The 13,126-nt window shown below is 38.0% G+C and overlaps 1 pseudogene; it reads right to left on the reverse strand.

Annotated features, from left to right (window-relative positions):
• Positions 1-301: 301 nt before the first annotated feature.
• Positions 302-5,773, reverse strand: LOC120861601 (annotated as a pseudogene).
• Between the last annotated feature and the right edge of the window lie 7,353 nt (positions 5,774-13,126).

The following is a 13,126-nucleotide window of genomic DNA, read 5'->3' on the forward strand; positions in this document are numbered from 1 at the left end:
TTATTGTTCTTGTTTATGCACTCAACATGTGAAAAACAATTACATTCAATAATTTCTTCTAGTATAACTTTTGAATTAAAATAATAAATTTCACTATATATGCATGTAATTTTATTTTGATTTAATTTTAACCAGTATTTTTCCTTTGCAAAACATAATTCTAAGTCAGGTAGACAATCCCTTGAAAGTGAAATTTATATTTTGTCACAAAAGGAGAGGAACTTTACCGTAATTCCTCCTACTGGAATAAGCATAAGGAGTTCTATTTATGTGGCAAACAAGCTTGATATCTCAGAAACAGCTAGTCTCTTTTCCCCTTCTTTCCTGTGCCAGCAAACTTCTGGCAACAAAACAGAAAACACTTTGTGATGACAAATGCAGCAGTTGCCACACAGGTCAGCAGGAACCCAATCACATCCAGAGAGTTTTACTGGAACCAGTTGAGGTCATGGATAGCTGGTCACAGGTGATTGGCTCCTTTGTGGCACACAACAAACTCGATCCAGAAGACTGCTCTGTCCAAGGGATTCATAGGCTGATCATGTTGAATAGCTAATAACCTCATAACATTCCCTTTGTAGCTAAAAGAAAATCAAACAGACATCTATTTATAGAATAAGCTCTAATTGATCAAATGTGTGAAATTTTCTTTCAGATGGTAACGGAGAAAACAACACAGAGTGGAAGAAAAATAGATAATTTTACTCCAAGGTGATTATTGAGACCTTAACTTGTGGGTTAGGATATCTTAAATGCATAGAATTTCAAGAGCCAAATAATAGAAAGAAAATGGGAGAGGATGATTGTGTAGTCTAAAGAATGGAATGAGTCCCAAAGGGGAAAGAAAGGAAAGGAATTGATATGTTTGTGCAAAGTTTGAATTCTCTAGTAAAGAATTGTTAATAAATCTGGTAGATACGTTTTAAAATGCAGTCATAATCCAGAGATAGCAGGTAAGTTTATGATGGTGTTCAGAGGCATGTCCAAACAGAGCTCATCTTACATTAGTGAAGTAGTGGCTGAAAGTGTGGAAGTGGATTGACTCGCTTTGATTTCTGACTGACTCTGACAATTGCTGGCTGCTTTTTTTTATTCTTTCTATTCCTCTATTTTATTTTTTTGTTTTTTAATGTAATTTTATTAAATTTTTAAAACCTCTTTATTTTCAAACTACTCATTTTATAATTGGAGGGCCCAATTGCTATATAAATTGGATAGGAATAGTACCTTATCTGATCATTTTAAGAATAATGTATTGATTCTTAGAGACATTCCTAGCAGGTAGTATTCTCTCAGAAAATGTTTTCTCATATTGTTGTTGCTTTGGTTCTTGTTCTGAAAGAATCTGGAAAAGACTCAAAATTTCACTTTCAAGCATTGCAGTTACATTCGTTTCTACTGTTGAAATGATGATGGATTGTGTGTGTGTGTTGATGGACTGTGTGTGTGTGTGTGTGTGTGTGTGTTAGTTGCTTAGTCAAGTCTGACTGTGTAAGACCCCATGGACTGTAGTTGGCCATGCTTCTCTGTCCATGGAATTCTCCAGGCTGGGATATTGGAGAGGGTAGCCATTTTCTTCTCCAGGGGATCTTCTTGACACAAGGATGATGGACTAATAGACAAAAAAGTAGGAAGAATAAAGAAATATGGTTCATGAACCCTAAATCACAAAGTGCTATAACATGGCATTGTAGCCATGACAATGGAGGTAACTTCTTTCTCTTTTCTGTCAAAAACATGGGGGGAGCACTGGGTTTTCGAGAGGACTGTGATAATCTGGAAACATTTTTTTGTAATACTATAGCAAAAGAATACAATAAGAAAGTTACTTAATATGTGTAATTCCAGTATTATTGCCTGGAGAATCCCCATGGACAGAAGAGCCTAGTGGGCTACAATCCATGGGGTCGCAAAGAGTCAGATATGACTGAAATGACCTACCATGCATGCACAACACTATGTTACTAAATAAAATATGCATTATATCATAGCCTTCAGTATATAGCAGCTAATAAATCATCCTAATTTTCTGACACCAATGATAACCCTGTATGCGAGAGAGCAAAAGAGACATAGATGTGTAGAACAGTCTTTTGAACTCTGTGAGAGAGGGAGAGGGCGGGATGATTTCGGAGAATGGCATTGAAACATGTATATCATATAAGAAATGGATTGCCAGTCCAGGTTCAATGCAGGATACAGGATGCTTGGGGCTGGTGCATTGGGATGACCCAAAGGGATGGTACAGGGAGGTGGGAGGGGGGTTCAGGATGGGGAACACATGTATACCTGTAGCGGATTTATGTTGATGTATGGCAAAACCAATACAGTATTGTAAAGTAAAATAAAATCTGAAAAAATTTAATTAAAAAAATAAAATTAAATTAAAAAACATATAAATATACTAGAAAGATATACATATAGAAAATCAGCAAATGAAAGATCTATTTCTTAAGAAAAAGAAAATTTGCTTTTTATACTGCTTATTTAGGTAAATAGCTGCACTAAAATTAAATAACACAACTTATAAAACATAAATGGACACTGTGCTACTATCATTGACACATTCTCTAAAAGTTTCATTTCAAAGACATTATGAAACAATAGAGGGAAGTATACATATGTATGAGTTCAGTTCAGTTCAGTTGCTCAGTTGTGTCCAACTCTTTGCGACCCCATGAGCCGCAGCATGCCAGGCCTCCCTGTCCATCACCAACTCCTGGAGTCTACCCAAACCCATTTCCATTGTGTTGATGATGCCATCCAACCATCTCATATTCCATCATCCCCTTCTCCTCCTGCCCTCAATCTTTCCCAGCATCAGGGTCTTTTCAAATGAGTTATTTCTTTGCTTCAGGTGGCCACAGTATTACAGTTTCAGCTTCAACATCAGTCCTTCCAATGAAAACCGAGGACTGATCTCCTTTAGGATGGCCTGGTTGGATCTCCTTGCAGTCCAAGGGACTCTCAAGAGTCTTCCCCAACACCACAGTTCAAAAACATCAATTCTTCTGCCCTCAGCTTTCTTTAGAGTGCAGCACTCACATCCATACATGACCACTGGAAAAACCATAGCCTCGACTAGACGGACCTTTGTTGACAAAGTAATATCTCTGTTTTTTAATATGCTAACTAGGTTGGTCATAACTTTCCTTCCAAAGAGTAAGCATCTTTTAATTTCATGGCTGCAATCACCATCTGCAGTGATCTTGGAGCCCAAAAAAATAAAGTCAGCCACTGTTTCCACTGTTTACCCATGTATATGTCATATTTGTGATATTAATATAATTGTGTTACTGAAATTCATGTATATCCTGAAGTGATTTGGAAATCAAATATTTTTGCTTTTAGAAAATTTGGCTTTCAGATAGTAATAGCACAACATATCTCTTCCAAATAAGACAAGAACAGACACAACCAAAATAACTCAAAATATATTTATATTTATAAGCAGCATCGACATAGTTGTAATTAAGTTAAAAAGTTCTATTTGTTTACCATTTATGAGTGATGGGTTCAAAGTATTAAAGACTTGCAGATAGAGAACAATCTATTGGTTACTGTATTTAGGGGAATAGAAATATATGGGTAAGAGGCAAAAACTACTGGGAATAATATAAGTACAAAGTTGTATTGTACAACATTAGGAATATAAACAATATTTGGTTTTGAATGGAAAATTACCTAAAAATTGTGTAAAATGTTTTATAAAAGGAATATCCAGCATATCCTTTCCAAGTCAACCACATTTAGATTTGGTAATTCTCCCAAAGAAGACAAAACTATCACAATCAAAAAACCCCAAAACTATGTACATTTGTACATAGTATCTACATAGTTGAAATTGGGTAGTTGGAAAGTTCTAGCTGTCTACCACTTATCAGTGATGGAATCAAAATATTGGCATAATATTTTCTAATATTTCCAAATATTAGAAACCTTGGAAAATATTAAATGTACTGGGAAGTTGAGATGATTATGTCAAGGTGGTTTCCTGAAAATAGCCATCTTTGAAGAGTTTAAAACAACTGAGGAGTTCTCATGCTGAAGGAAAGTAAAGTGGGCAGACAAACATTCATAGCATTCATTGTTCCCTACTATAGCTTTGTTCTCAATGCTTCTTAATCCTATTACCATTTCAGTGATTCTTTCATTTTAATGATTTTGTTGCTGTTGTTCAGTCTGTCAGTCATGTCTGACTATTTGTGACCCCATAGACTGCAGCAGGCCAGGCTTTCCTGTCCTTTACCATCCCCTAGAGTTTACTCAAACTCATGTCTATTGAGTCAGTGATGCCATCCAATCATCTCATCTTCTGTCATCCCCTTTTAATGATTAGTTCTTTCAAAATTTCTCCACTGTCTTTAAACTGCTGACAAACCTTTCCCATAAAACCATGAAAAAATATTAATGTGACACTCACAATAGATTATTGGTGACTGTTTTCAAAGCATTGAGCCAAACTTACTTCTCATTGTGCTTCTGTGAAGACTCATGGCTGCCTCCCTGGCTTTCAGATGAGAACTTCTCTAGAAAGAATATCTAGTTAAAAAAAAAAAAACATACTCATAAAGGATTATTAATGACTTCCTTCAATGCACTGAGCAAATCTCTTCTTGACATTGTTTCCAAGTCCAATCTGACAGCAGCTTCCTTGGCCTTCATGTGAATGTTGTTGTGAGGTTGATCTGCAAACAAAGGAAGGCCCACTATAGGGATCCTGTGGTAGATGGCCTCATAAATGCCATTGCTTCCACCATGAGTTACAAAGGCTTTGGTTTTGGGGACCTAGGAATGAATGAATTTCAGTAAAATTATTAATCATAACTTTTACAATAAAATGAGAATTGGGCTTTTTTAAAGCACTGAAATGTGAAATGAAAAAATCTCCTGCCATGTTAACAAAGAAGAAATGTCATAGCCATCAGCAATTTCTGGCCTCCAATGTAAATGAGAGCTCCCCAGACTGAGATCCAGTGGATGCTGCCCTCCTCCATAGTGATTGCTGAGGAGCTGGGAGAATGCAAGAAGTGGTCACTTCATGGGAAATAGATGGGGAAACAATGGAAACAGTGGCAGATTTTATTTTGGGGGGCTCCAAAATCACTGCAGATGGTGATTGCAGCCATGAAAGTAAAAGACGCTTACTTCCTTGGAAGAAAAGTTATGAGCAATCTAGATAGCATATTCAAAAGCAGAGACATTACTTTGCCAACAAAGTTCTGTCTAGTCAAGGCTATGGTTTTTCCGGTGGTCATGTATGGATGTGAGAGTTGGACTGTGAAGAAAGCTGAGCACTGAAGAATTGATGCTTTTGAACTGTGGTGTTGGAGAAGACTCTTGAGAGTCCCTTGGACTGCAAGGAGATCCAACCAGTCCATTCTAAAGGAGATCAGTCCTAGGTGTTCTTTGGAAAGACTGATGCTAAAGCTGAAGCTCCAGTACTTTGGCCACCTCATGTGAAGAGTTGACTCATTGGAAAAGACTCTGATGCTGGGAGGGACTGGGGGCAGGAGGAGAAGGGGACAACAGAGGATGGCTGGATGGCATCACGGACTCGATGGACATGAGTTTGAGTGAACTCCGGGAGTTGGGATGGCCAGGGAGGCCTGGTGTGCTGTGATTCATGGGGTTGTGGAGAGTTGGACGTGACTGAGCGACTGAACTGAATTGAACTGAGCATTCTTTCATGATAAAAAACACAAACATATTGGGTACAGAAGACACATACCTCAATGTAGTAAAGAACATACACGTGTACCCCAATGTTCATCACAGCACTGTTTATAATAGCCAGGACATGGAAGCAACCTGGATGTCCATCAGCAGATGAATGGATAAGAAAGCTGTGGTACGTATATACAATGGAGTATTACTCAGCCACTAAAAAGAATACATTTGAATCAGTTCTAATGAGGTGGATGAAACTGGAGCTGATTATACAGAGTGAGGTAAACCAGAAAAAAAAAAAAACAGTATACAGTATACTAACGGATATATATAGAATTTAGAAAGATGGTAACAATAATCCAGTTTGCGAGACAGCAAAAGAGACACAGATGTATAGAACAGTCTGTTGGACTCTGTGGGAGAGGGAGAGGGTGGGATGATTTGGGAGAATGACATTGAAACATGTATAATATCATATATGAAACAAATCACCAGTCAAGGTTTGATGCCTGATATAGGATGCTTGGGGCTGGTGCACTGGGATGACCTAGAGGGATGGTACAGGGAGGGAGGTGGGAGGGGGGGTTCTAGGATGGGGAACACGTGTATAGCCCTGGCGCATTCATGTTGATGTATGGCAAAACCAATATAATGTAAAGTATTTAGCCTCCAATTAAAATAAATAAATTTATAAAAAAAGAACATATACAATAAACTCAAAACTAACATTATACTCAGCAGCCAGAATTTGAAAACTTTTTCTCTAAGATTAGGAGCAAAACAAGGATGAGTACTCAAACAGTGATTCAGCATAGTACTGGAAGTTCTAGCACAACTTGCTGAGACAAAGTATAAGAGGCATCCTAAATAGAGAGGAAGAGGCAAATTTTTTCTTTTGTAGAATACATGATTTTCTACACAGAAGTCTCACAGACTCAACCAAAAACCTCAACTAAAAACAAATTTAGTAAGGTTGCAGGGTATAAAATAAACATACAGAAATCAATTCAATTTTGATGTACAAATAATGAAACATCTGATGAAACTATCCCATTCACAATAGCATCAAAAGAAGAAAACAACTAGAAATAAGTTTAGTCAATGAACTGAAAGATCTATACAGTGATAACTACAAGAATAAATTGTAAGAAATAGAAAAAAAAACACAAAAAATGGGATGTCATCCTGAGTTCATGGATCAGAAGACATAATATTGTTAAAATGTTCATACTACCAAAAGTATCATACCTCCCAATTTTAAATTATACTAAAGCTGCAATGTTTCAAACAGTAGTGTACTGGCCCCAAAATAGATCCAGGGATCAATGGAACCTCATACAGAGTTTAGAATTAAAACCCTGAATATATAGCCAACCAATATTCAACAAGGGAGACAAGAACACCCCATGGGGAAAGAATAGTCACTTCTTTCTTTTTGGAGAAAATTGGATAAGTATATACACAAAAAATTAAATGAGACCCTTGCCTCACATCCCTCATAAAAATAACTCCAAATACACCATAACATTCCTAAAAGACAATGTAAGCCATTGGTCTTAAAAATGATTTTTTTGATATGACATCATAACCACAACAAAAGAAAAAAATCCACAAGTGGGATTATATCAATTTTTTGCTTCTGCACAGTAAAAGAAATAATCAGCAACATGAAAATGCAACCTGCAGAATGGAAAAAGTTTGCATTAATGTACAGAATACAGGATAAATATACAGAATTCATATAGAACTCATACAACAAAATTCAATTAGAGAATGGGCAGAAGAACAAAATAGACATTTTCCAAAGAAGACTTCCAGATGCTCACTAAGTATATAAAAAGATACTCAATCACTAATCATCAGGGAAGTGTATTTCAAAATCACGGTGAGATATTACTGCACCTCTGTTACAAAGTCTACAGCCAAGAAGAGAAAGTTTTGTGAGAATGTGGAGAAAAGTGAATGCTTTATACTGTTGATGGAATGTAGATTACTTTAGCCCTTGCTCAGATGATAAAAAATCTGCCTGCAATGCAGGAGACCTGGGTTCAACCCTTGGGTCAGGAAGATAGTCCAGAGAAGGAAATGGCAACTGGCTCCAGTACTCTTGCCTGGAGAATTCCATGGACAGAGGAGCCTGGGGGCCTAAAGTCCAAGGGCTGCAAAGAGTCGGACATGACTGAGAGACTAACATACACTCTGGACATAAAATGAAGGTTCATAATCTTGAGAATTGTAATTCCAGCTTATATTCTTTTTTAACCATCAAAAATTTTTTGATCTTAATATATCTGCTATTTTTCAACTAAATATTATATCTTATTCAGTGTAGTTAAACATTCTTCACAAATACATGCATTTATATTGTTGAAGGGTGTTCATTTTAGCTAAAGCACTGGTAAAGAGCCTCAAAACTTATGAAAACATTTTACCATTTCATCTTGTTCATCTGATTGTCAAAATCTTAATAATTCCTACTATTAAAAAGTTTATATTAAGTATGTTAAACTAAATTTTATTAAAAGTAAATCTTATTAAATTATTTCCACTAAGAATTTTTTGCAGGTCAGGAAGCAACAGGTGGAACAGGACATGGAACAACAGACTGGTTCCAAATAGGAAAAGGAGTACGTCAAGGCTGTATATTGTCACCCTGCTTATTTAACTTATCTGCAGAGTACATCATGAGAAACGCTGGACTGGAAGAAACACAAGCTGGAATCAAGATTGCTGGGAGAAATATCAATAACCTCAGATATGCAGATGACACCACTCTTATGGCAGAAAGTGAAGAGGAGCTAAAGAGCCTCTTGATGAAAGTGAAAGAGGAGAGCGAAAAAGTTGGCTTAAAGCTCAACATTCAGAAAACAAAGATCATGGCATCGAGTCCCATCACTTCATGGGAAATAGATGGGGAAAGAGTGGAAACAGTGGCAGACTTTATTTTTTGGGCTCCAAAATCACTGCAGATGATGACTGCAGCCATGAAATTAAAAGACGCTTACTCCTTGGAAGAAAAGTTATGACCAACCTAGACAGTATATTCAAAAGCAGAGACACTACTTTGCTAACTAAGGTCCGTCTAGTCAAGGCTATGGTTTTTCCTACCTATGGATGTGAGAGTTGGACTGTGAAGAAGGCTGAGCGCTGAAGAATTGATGCTTTTGAACTGTGGTGTTGGAGAAGACTCTTGAGAATCCCTTGGACTGCAAGGAGATTCAACCAGTCCATTCTAAAGGAGATCAACCCTGGGATTTCTTTGGAAGGAATGATGCTGAAGCTGAAACTCCAGTACTTTGGCCACCTCATGTGAAGAGTTGACTCATTGGAAAAGACTGATGCTGGGAAGAATTGGAGGCAGGAGGAGAAGGGGACGACTGAGGATGAGATGTCTAGATGGCATCACAGACTTGATGGATGTGAGTCTGAGTAAAACTCCAGGAGATAGTGATGAACAGGGAGGCCTGGCGTGCTACGATTCATGGGGTCGCAAAGAGTCGGACACGACTGAGCGACTGAACTGAACTGAACTGAACTGAAGAATTTTTTAGGTAAACTTTTGTAATTTGCCATTAGAACACTCCATTGGATATCTAATCTCTAGGAGTTTACTTAATATTATAATCTAGATGATTAGGAAAATCATTTCAGCTTCAATTAGTAATTAGATCTAGATGGCTGGCAAACATTGTGTTATTGATAATATGTTACAGTAACAAAATAATGACAGTAGTTAATATTTCTTCCGGACCACTGAGTGTGTGCCAGTGACATTTTGGATGTTTCACATGTACTTACACATTTTTTCCCTCAACAATATAAGGCTGGTACTATTATAAGATTTAGTATGGTCATATCTCTATGAACACAGTAGTCTAGTTCTCACTCATTCTTGCCTGTATCTAGCATCAACTAAAAAGCCTCTTGATGAAAGTGAAAGAGGAGAGTGAAAAAGCTGGCTTAAAGCTCAACATTCAGAAAACAAAGATCATAGCATCTGGTCCCATCACTTCATGGGAAATAGATGGGGAAACAGTGGAAACACTGTCAGACTTTATTTTTCTGGGCTCCAAAGTCACTGCAGATGGTGACTGCAGCCATGAAATTAAAAGACACTTACTCCTTGGAAGGAAAGTTATGACCAACTTAGACAGCATATTAAAAAGCAGAGACATTGCTTTGCCAACAAAGGTCTGTCTGGTCAAGGCTATGGTTTTTCCAGTAGTCATGTATGGATGTGAGAGTTGGACTGTAAAGAAAGCTGAGCACCGGAGAATTGATGCTTTTGAACTGTGGTGTTGGAGAAGACTCTTGAGAATCCCTTGGACTGCAAGAAGATCCCACCAGTCCATTCTGAAGGAGATCAGCCCTGGGATTTCTTTGGAAGGAATGATGCTGAAGCTGAGGCTCCAGTACTTTGGCCACCTCATGCGAAGAGTTGACTCACTGGCAAAGACTCTGATGCTGGAAGGGATTGGGAGCAGGAGGAGAAGGGGACAACAGAGGATGAGATGGCTGGATGGCATCACGGACTCGATGGACGTGAGTCTGAGTGAACTCCGGGAGATGGTGATGGACAGGGAGGCCTGGCGTGCAGAAATTCATGGGGTCGCAAAGAGTCGGACACGACTGAGCAACTGAACTGAACTGAACTGAGACAGACCTTTGTTGGCAAAGTAATGTCTCTGCTTTTTAATATGCTGTCTAGGTTGATCACAACTTTCCTTCCAAGGTGTAAGCGTCTCTTAATTTCATTACTGCAGTCACCATCTGCAGTGATTTTGAAGCCCAAAATAATAAAGTCTGCCACTGTTTCCCCATCTATTTGCCATGAAGTGATGGGGCTAGAGGCCATGATCTTAGTTTTCTGAATGTTGAGCTTTAGGCCAACTTTTTCACTCTCCTCTTTCACTTTCATTGTTGTAGCCACACATACTGGGAAACAAACTCACTCAGAAGGACAATGCAGATAGTGGAGTGCAATTTATTACACTGGTGGGCCCAAGGGAGAGTCTCCTCTTAGCCAAGGACAACAATCAGCATTTGTGAAAATCTTTTATACCCCATGCATACGTGTCAGAACCCATCACTCCAAATTCCTTGAGACTTACATAAACCAAGGAAAATGCAATCCCAAAAACCCCATCATTCACGTGCTATGTGCTCATGTGCTCAAACAGTCAAACAGTTATCCAATAATCAATAAACCTGAGGTTACACTCCGATAGATACAGAAAAATATATGGCCGGTCTGGAGGAAGGGGTGATTAGTGTATGTTTTCTCTTAGGCATTGAGTAACCTAGGTACGATCTTCAAGGTTCCCCTGTTGGAGGGTGTCTTTTCCTTCTGTTGTTGTTTTCATAGCCACTAAACAGAGAGTTCAGAGCCCATTGGAAAGGTGGCTTAGCATGATCAGCATGAACAGGCCTAAGATGGGGTCCAGACCCTATGAATTCCCTCTTCATCATCAAAAGGCTCTTAGTTCTTCTTCAGTTTCTGCCATAATGGTGGTGTCATTTGCATATCTGTGGTTATTTATATTTCTCCCAGCAATCTTGATTCAGCCTGTGCTTCATCCAGTCCAGTGTTTCTCATGGTGTACTCTGAATATTTAACTTTAAATAAGCAGGGTGACAATATACAGCCTCGATATACTCCTTTTTCTATTTGGAACCAGTCCATTGTTCCATGTCCAGTTCTAACTCTTGCTTCCTGACCCACATACAGATTTCTCAAGAAGCGTCAGGTGGTCTGGTATTCCCATCTCTTTCAGAATTTTCCACAGTTTGTTGTGATCCACACAGTCAAAGGCGTTGGCATAGTCAATAAAGAAAAAACAGATGTTTTTCTAGAACTCTCTTGCTTTATGATCCAGCGGATGTTGGCAATTTGATCTCTGGTTCCTCTGCCTTTTCTAAAACCAGCTTGAACATCTGGAAGTTCACGGTTCACATATTGATGAAGCCTGGCTTGGAGAATTTTGGCATTACTTTACCAGCGTGTGAGATGAGTGCAACAGTGCAGTAGTTTGAGCATTCTTTGGCATTGTCTTTCTTTGGGATTGGAATTTAAACTGACCTTTTTCAGTCCTGTAGCCACTTCTGAGTTTTCCAAATTTGCTGACACATTGAATGCAACACTTTACAGTATCATCTTTTAGGATTTGAAATAGCTCAACTGCAATTCCATCACCTCCACTAGCTTTGTTCATAGTGATGCTTCCTAAGGCCCACTTGCCTTCACATTCCAAGATGTCTGGCTCTAGGTGAATGTGAGTGATCACACCATCATGATTATCTGGGTCATGAAGATGTTTTTTGTACAATGCTTCTGTGTATTCTTGCCACCTCTTCTTAATATCTTCTGCTTCTGTTAGGTCCATACTATTCCTGTCCTTTATTAAACCCATCTTTGCATGAAAATTTCCCTGATATCTCTGATTTTCTTGAAGAGATCTCTATTCTTTCCCATTCTATTGTTTTCCTCTATTTCTTTGCATTGATCACAGAGGAAGGCTTTCTTGTCTCTCCTTGATGTTCTTTGGAACTCTTCATTCAGATGTATATATCTTTCCTTTTCTCCTTTGCTTTTAGCTTCTCATCTTTCCACAGCTACTTGTAAGGCCTCCTCAGACAGTCATTTTGCTGTTTTGCATTTCTTTTTCTTGGGGATGGTTGATCCCTGTCTCCTGTACAGTATCAAGAACCTCTGTCCATAGTTCATCAGGCACTCTATCAGATCTAGTCCCTTAAATCTATTTCTCACTTCCACTGTATACTCATGTTTCAATTTATTTTTAATATTAGTTATGTCTTAGGTTGATGAATGTCATACAGTGTGGATTGTGGTCCTTTTGACTAAAATACTCATTTCTTCACCTGGACCAGTTCGATCATAAACTGCTTTCTTGATGTGCAGTTTTCATGATTGTGGCTTCAGATTGCTTTCATCTGATTCACCAATTTTTCTTAAAATTTCTGTAATTTTTTTTTTAGTGCTCACTTTATTTATTTTTTTTAAACAGCTATAGTTTTTTTTTTTTGTTTGTTTATTTTACTTTACAATACTGTATTGGTTTTGCCATACATCAACATGAATCTGCCACGGGTGTACATGTGTTGCCAATCCTGAACCCCCCTCCCACCTGTACTGTGCTCATTGTTGCTGATTATGTCAGTCATAGTGGACCCAGGTTTAAAAACATGATGTCTATGTTATTTTCTGTCATGATAAGGAATTGAATTTTACATATAAGTGCTATGGCAAGGAATGAGGTAATAGCCGCTTGAATAAAGAGACAAAAGAATGATAAATGCTAATCAAAAGTGTGGTTCAAAATACATTATAATGCAATGGTAATTAATTCAATCTATGGTCAACAAACCCATTGGATATCACATCATATCTGCAAGTCATTAAGTGATGCTGTGTCCAGTTTTGTAAGAGTGTATACAG

Source organism: Oryx dammah, unplaced genomic scaffold (assembly GCF_014754425.2).
Source record: "Oryx dammah isolate SB20612 unplaced genomic scaffold, SCBI_Odam_1.1 HiC_scaffold_3, whole genome shotgun sequence".
Classification (NCBI taxonomy): Eukaryota; Metazoa; Chordata; class Mammalia; order Artiodactyla; family Bovidae; genus Oryx; species Oryx dammah.